This window comes from Grammomys surdaster, unplaced genomic scaffold (genome assembly GCF_004785775.1).
Source record: "Grammomys surdaster isolate TR1022 unplaced genomic scaffold, NIH_TR_1.0 116667, whole genome shotgun sequence".
Lineage (NCBI taxonomy): Eukaryota > Metazoa > Chordata > Mammalia > Rodentia > Muridae > Grammomys > Grammomys surdaster.
Window position 1 is genome coordinate 1,778 of NW_021613806.1, and position 7,895 is coordinate 9,672.

Consider the following 7,895-nt stretch of genomic DNA (forward strand, 5'->3'; position numbering starts at 1 on the left):
AAAGCATGTTCCTAATCCATTTGACATGGCCGTACCATCCAGTATGCAAAAAGGATATAAAATCACAAGCATCAGGATATTCAATTCACCCAATCAGTAGGTCTGCAGAATTACTGAAAGAATATTTAAACTGACAAAAACATAATTCAACCAAAGGATGAAACAAAGTCCTGTTCATAATAACTAAATTAGTGCAATAAACTCTATAGTAAGACTCTACTATAAGCCCATTAAATATCATCCATTCCAAAAATGCACCCACTGGTGCTGAATAGATGAATTAAGAAACCCCAGTTAATTTTTAGTGGGAATAGAATTCAGTGTGGCCATCATGGCAGAAGAATAAGGTAATTCAAAAAATTACAAATCAAATTCAATGCTCTATCTTTGTCACATATTGTAATCTTACAAAGTTTCATAAATTAGCATGTCAGATGTACGTCTGGGTTGTTGTAATGTAATCCAACACATTACTGTATCAAAACAAATACCAACCAGGCATGATTAAATAGTATAAAGTATATACTAACATTAGGAGTAAAATTCACTCATAAGTGACAATTAAATTCTCTCATTCCTTTGAGTAAAATGTATGAAATTGTTCTCAATCATCTTAATGAGGTATGAACAAACATCAACCACAGAAATGTTTTATCATAAGGCACTGCCTGCCATGAACTGAAGATCAGGAAAGAGATTGCATTATAATTCAGTGAATGTCTGCACAGATACTGATACTGGACAGGATAGGTGTTGAATCTGTGTAATTCCAGGCATTAATGGATTCTCCAGATGGCAGGAATCACAGGAAGTTTGAAGAGGTTTTATCATTCAATAATATATGTACAAAAGAGTGAATGATCAATTCTTGGCTCAATGTTGCATGTGAGATTGATCTTCCCTAGACTAGACAATGGAAGACATAGCATCTCATGATTCAACTCAAAGTTTGAATGACATGGGACAGTTGTGACTTTCTCAACTTTTACTGTGGAATTTCTGATGAAATCCATTATCATGATTGCCGATTGTGTCTTACAACTGGCCGTTGACACATGGTCTGACACAAGCTGCGCAGGAGAATATTGTCTCTGGAGTGGTTGCCATGGATATGAATGAAATCATGACACCTGAGCGTGGGGAGCATGATCTTCACAACATGTTTTCAAAAATGTTTTGATCAAAAAGATCCAGACCTCAGATGCAGAGCTTGAGGCCATAATTTTCCAGATGTATCCAGGGACTATGACACAGGATGAGTGGAAAGGAACTGTAGAATATAATGAAGTGGATTCTCAGACAGCAATAGCCTTAAAACAGACACATAGGTGTAAATGTGTGTGTGATGTTTGTCTGCAAAAGAAACGGATTTCATAAGTGCTCCATCTTAGATCCTAGCAGACATGAAGAAGCTGTATGCTTTCACTATTTCCTTCTTGTTCCTGATGTTTTATCTTTTCTTGTACAGTTTGACTGATCCCAGTTGTTTCTGGAGGATACAGAATACTGAAGATAATGATGGAGATTTGCGAAGTGACTGTGGTTTGGGTCTTTTCACCGCAGAGGGCCCTCTAGAAGAAAATTTTTATAACTATCTCATTGATTTAAGGTAAGTCATTTTTTCCTGCTTCAATGTCAGTAATTAAAAATATGTAGTTGCATATACAAACTGTGGAATTCTGTCCTGTTCTTCCCATTGAAAGATTAGGAATAAGAGAAAATTATATAACACATCAATCACTATTTTAATATTTTCAGTGTGTCACCACTTAGTGTGATTTCAACATGTTGGGTTCAAATTCACATTGCTAATTGTAACAGATGTACTGGGAGACTGTGGGACAGATGAAACACACTTCACATGGAAAACAGACCTCACTGCTCAGACATCACTTAAAAGATGGCAAAGAATTAGAAAGACTGAGGTGTTAAGAGAAATCTGATACCTTTTAAAGTAAATTGGCATATTAACAGTTACACTAAAAGGTAACATCAAATTGATGTGCAAATGAGCCTAGAGAATAATAATCTGGTTATGTGGTATGTTGTATTACTTTATATATTTTGGTATGGATACATAAATTTAAATGAAACGTAACTTTAAACAATTATCATGTTTGATAAACATTAGCAATTGGAACTATTAAGAATATTTTCTACAAAATCATTGAAATATCATTATTGAAAAGTTTTCTCAGTGCGTATAATATTAGCATTTTTTAAAAATTAATTATTTTATTTATTTTCATTCCAAAAACGGCCTCCCTCCTGGTTCCCCATCCCAGAGTTCTTCACCACATCTCCCCTCTTTTTGGCCTCTGAGAGGATGCTTTCCCAACCCCCTACCTCTTTATCATCACCCCATCCTCACTTCCCCAGAAACCTCCATAATTCCTATATCCTACCCACACCCCCAGGACATCAAGTTTTCCCTGGGACATCAAGTTTCTGCAGGATTAGTCTCATGATCTCCCACTGTGGACAAAAAAGATAGTCCTCTGATACATATGTGCAAGGAGCCATCTACCAACCCATGTATGTTCTTTGTACTAAGACTCGATATCAATAATAATGAAACATTTTTGTACTGTTTGAATTAAACAAGTTTTTCCTGTTGTCATGTTTTAAAATTTTTATTACTAATTACGTAAATCCACTCACAGAACTACAGATAATAATTTTCAAGTAAAATTATTATTACACACTTTATATAGACATATAACATGTCAGGTGGTATTGTATATTGGCTTTTTAATGTATTTTTTTAATGAATTTTTCTTTATTATTTTATGTTCTTTTGCTATATTTTGTTTCCAAAGATTATTTTGTATGTTTTGAAGCATAATTTTGAACTAAGGTATTAGAACTAGGATCCTGTGCTATGGATATTATTCAGTATGTGTTAATAAAAATTTTATTGTACCAAAAGTTATGAATCAAAAAGTTGAATGAAATACCATTGTATCATTTGATTCTTAAAACACTCAATATTGAGATATTTAATACATAAAACAAATTTCACACAACAGAAATATTTAAGGGGTTATTGATTTAATATACTGTTCAAGGCTTTTTAAAAAAATTTTTTTGTGGTATTGGAGTATCAAGAGTATTGCTTATCAGCCTTCTTCTCTAGGACTGAAATCCATTTCATGCATGGGTTTCAGTGAAAAAAACAAGTTCTTTATGGATTTTCAGAAATATAAAAATTATCATATCAGAGTGACATATGTTTATGATCTGAAATTGTATTCAACTCTAAAGATCTCTAATTTCCCAAGCTTATTTCAGGAAAGCTAGCATTTACACAGTAATTTAGCATTTCATGTAGTACAATATTTACTGCGATTGAATAGAAAATTTGATGTGTCAAATAGTGTTGGTTTGAATATAATTGATCCAGAGAATGGCACTATTAGGAGTTATGGCCTTGTTGGAGTAGATGTGGCCAGTTCGAGGAAGTGTGTCACTGGGGGCCGGGGAAAATGAGACCCTTTTCCTAGAGAGACAGTCTTCTCCTAGTGGCCTTCAGATGAAGATAGAGGACTCTGAGTTTCTGCAGCACTCATACTTGGATGCTGCCATGCTCTCACCTTGGTGGTAATGCTCTGAAACTCTGAACCTGTAAGCCAGCTCCAAACAAACGTTGTATTTATACTTGTTTCCTGGATCATGGTGCCTGTTTTCAGCAGTGAAACACTAATGAAGACAGAAATTAATACAAGGGACTGGAGTATTGCCATGTTAGGCCTGACTATGCCTTTGTTTAGAAGAATGTCGATTTGGAATGCAGTAGAATGCTTTAAGTGGGGCTTAATGGACTATTCTAATAAGAATATAGAATACTTTGTTGTTGAGTGTGATTTGAACTGTAAAGAACTGACCTAAGATATTTCAGCAGAGAAGAATTTCAGCCTGTGGACTAGAGACTATTTTTGTGGTATTCTGGTGGAGAATGTGACTGCTTTATGCCCTTGTCTGAAGAGTCTACCTGTGGCTAATATAAGGAGATATATGTTAATTGCATTGACAGAGGCAGTTTCTAAAAATCCTAGCAAGGTCTTTATTTTCTGGTTTAGTCTCATGAAGAGCATGCTGTTCTAACATAGCAAACTTAGATAAAATGAAAGTAAAATATATGGTTTAAATGATAATAAATGGACCCCGGAAGAGAAATGGAGCTGGAACCTATGTTCAAGGAAATACAAATATTAAGTGAATGGTAATCTCAGGGCAAGATTCCACCCACATGATCTTGTTTGTGTTTGCAGTTGAACAAGTAATAGTTTGGACTTTTAGTCTGGAATGACCTACAATAGAAAAATAGAGGTCCCATATGTGATCCAGATACTGAGGCTGGAAGACAAAGGCTGTAGATCTGAATGTTCAGGAATAGTGGTCATGAAAACTTAGGCACAGGCATGGTGATGCACAGATTTAAACCATGGAAAAAAAGGCAGGTAGATCTCTGAGTTCAAGGTCAGTCTTGAACAGAATAAGTTCTAGGTGAAGAAAAGCAGAAGCCCGGGCATGTTGGTAGAAAGCTTTAACACCAGCATTCAGGAGACAGAGGAATGAAGATCCTTGTGTTCAAGGTCAATCTACTGGGAAAACTCCAGGAGTGAGAATGTTGGAAAACAGAAATCTGATAAGAGAATAAGGGGCAGTATGTTCTAGCAACAGCAAGCAGCAGAAATAGGTGGCTTCTGCCCTGTTGCTCTGTCATTAGAGTCAAGAATAGAAGGGACTACTGAGACAATTGATGCTGGTTAGCTGGAGGTAAGAAATTAGCATTGCTAAAGAATAGACCAGCATCAATGAGATGAAATCTTCTGGTAAGTGTTTTCTCATATCACAAAGAAGTTGTGTTCCAGAGATAGCCAAGATTATCACTTGTGTTGCAGCTGGATTGGTAACAAGTATGAATGACCTAGGTGGTATGGATTTTGAAGGTATGAAACGTTCATGGCGAGCAGCTAAGGCTCGGTACCGTTAGATGCCAGGGTAGGCCAGTGGTGAAGGTGCAGTCTTAGTTGCAGTTGATGGCTAAGATGTAAAGGATTCATGTAAAGAAGGTGAGCTTTGTCTCCATGAAGAAAGCCTATGAGAGGCTATTGGTGAAGCCTAGTTGCATCAGAAGTCCCCATAGTATTAAAGATGCCAGGATCATGCAATGTCTACTAGGAATAGCAGCAGCAGTGGAGTAGAGTCTACCAGAGACTAGAGTGCTACAGAAGGCATGGCAGGAGAAGTGACACAAAGCCTTTGGAAGAGCCCAGAAGATCATGTGTAAATCTTAGACATTGAAACTAGAAGCAGTAAAGATGAAGTTGACTTGGAGATACCAAGATTTTAAAGATGCCTAGTTCTGTGTAAATACAACTTGAAGATTATTTTGTATGAACCTTAGTTTATAGAACTGTAATCTTGTTCATGTATGACATTCAGAGATAAAACAGCTCTTTACACATTGTCACAAATATAAAAATTATCATATAAGAGTGATGGATTTGGGGGAATTCTTAAGGTTTTTTCATCTCTAAATATCACTAATTTCTTAAGCTTATTTCAGAAAAGTCAGCATTTACCTGTCTCCTAGTGTGAAGTTTACTGCAATTGGAGAGAAAATTTCATGTTTCTAGCACTCTCCACAATCATCCCTATGTCTTCTTTTAGAATACCAGAAAGAAGATCCGAGTTTTTTCTGGTAATGATGTTTGCTACTGATGAGATCAACAGTAATCCTTATCTTTTACCAAACACGTCTTTGGTATTCGAACACAGTGGTGGCATGTGTGAAGATATATTTGAAATTCTGGAACCAATATACTTATCACAAAATACTTCTTTGCATTTTATTAATTATGAATGTGGAATTCAGGGAATCTGTGGAGTAGATCTTATAGGACCATCATGGACTACATCCTTAAAACTGGCAATTGGTTCTAGTATCCCAAAGGTGAGAATGTGTGATACTGGATGAATTAACAACTTTTTACTCTATTCATAGGTGCCTAGGGAGAAAACTTGCTTGGCATAGGTTTGTGTGTGTATGCTTTTTTATATTTTATCAATTTATTATAAAGAATTAAATAATCAAATTTTTTATGCATTGAGAAAACAGTTAAGTATGTTTTTATAACATGGTGACTTCTCAGGAATAGTCTAGAATCTAATAGGAATAATATATGATATTTCTACTGTAATCTTACTATCCTCAATAGGAGTTCTGAAATGTGAGTAATGTTACTTGTATATAACTCCAAACTTTCTAACATTCATATTCCTTACAGGATGTTTCATCATCTTTCTATGTCCTCTAGGTTTTCTTTGGACCATTTAATCCTAACTTGAGTGACCATGAGCGGTTTCCCTATGTCTATCAGGTAGCAACCAAGGACACACGTTTGTCTCATGCTATGGCATCCTTGATGCTTCATTTTAGATGGACATGGATCGGACTTGTCATCTCAGATGATGACCAGGGCATTCAGTTTCTCTCAGACTTGAGAGAAGAAATGCAAAGGCATGGGATCTGTTTAGCATTTGTGAATATGATCCCAGAAACCATGCAGATATACACGACAAGGGCTGAGATATATGATAAACAAATTATGGCATCATCAGCCAAGGTTATTATCATTTATGGTGAAATGAACTCTACCCTAGAAGTCAGCATTAGAAGATGGGCATATTTAGGTGTTCAGAGAATCTGGATCACGACCTCACAATGGGATGTCATTATGAATAAAAAAGATTTCAGTCTTGATTTCTTCCATGGGACTATCACTTTTGCACACCACAACAATGATATTGCTAAATTTAGCAAGTTTGTACAAGTAATAAACACTTCCAAATATCCAATAGACATTTCTCAGACTATGCAGAAGTAGAATTATTTTAATTGTTCAATCTCTAAGAACAGCAATAGCAAGATGGATCATTTTCTATTCAACAACACAGAGGAATGTTTAGCCCTGCACAAATTTGACATGGCCCTGAGTGAAGAAGGTTACAATTTGTATAATGCTGTGTATGCTGTGGCCCACACCTACCATGAACTCATTCTTCAAAAAGTAGAATCTCAGCAAATTGAAGAATCCAAAGGAATATTCAATGACTGTCAACAGGTAAAAATTTTTACATTTCATTATGCTTAGATTTTTCAGTGTGATCTTTAAGTGGCCCTCAAAACTCACATATATTTGTTACAGAGTATTCTATCAGGGGAAAGATTTCTACACTTTAAACTCCCTGTAATAACAATCCTCATATTTCAATTAAAATCAAATTTCAACCAAACATTGTCAAAAAAGATAAGGAAGGAAACTTCATTCTTGTCAAAGGGAAAAATCTTCCAAGATCAACTTTCAATTCTGAATATCTAAGCTCCAAATGCAAGGGCACTGATATTCATAAAACAACTTTACTAAAACTCAAAGCACACATTGCACCTCACCCAATAATATTGGGAGTCTTAAACACTGCACTCTCATAAATGGACAGATAGTTGAAACAGAAATTAAACAGAGACACAGTGAAACTAAGAGAAGTTATGAACCTAATGGATTTAACAAATAACTCTAGAACATTTCATCATAAAACAAAAGAATATACCTTCTTCTCAGCAACAGGCCTAGACAGATATAAGAAGATTGAAATAATCCCATGTATCCTATCATATCACCAAAGACTTAGGCTGGTCTTCAATAATTACAAAAACAACAGAAAGCTGACATACACATGGAAACTGAAAAACTCTCTACTCAGTGATAACTTGGTCAAGGAAGAAATAAAGGATGAAATTAAAGACCTTTTAGAATTTAATGAAATTGAAGAAACAACATTTCCTTACTTTTGGGACAAAAGGAAAGCAGTGCTAAGAGGAATACTCA

The 7,895-nt window shown here is 35.5% G+C and overlaps 1 pseudogene; it reads left to right on the top strand.

Annotated features, from left to right (window-relative positions):
* Positions 1 to 1,403: 1,403 nt before the first annotated feature.
* Positions 1,404 to 7,124, top strand: LOC114635713 (annotated as a pseudogene).
* The last annotated feature ends 771 nt before the right edge of the window (positions 7,125 to 7,895 follow it).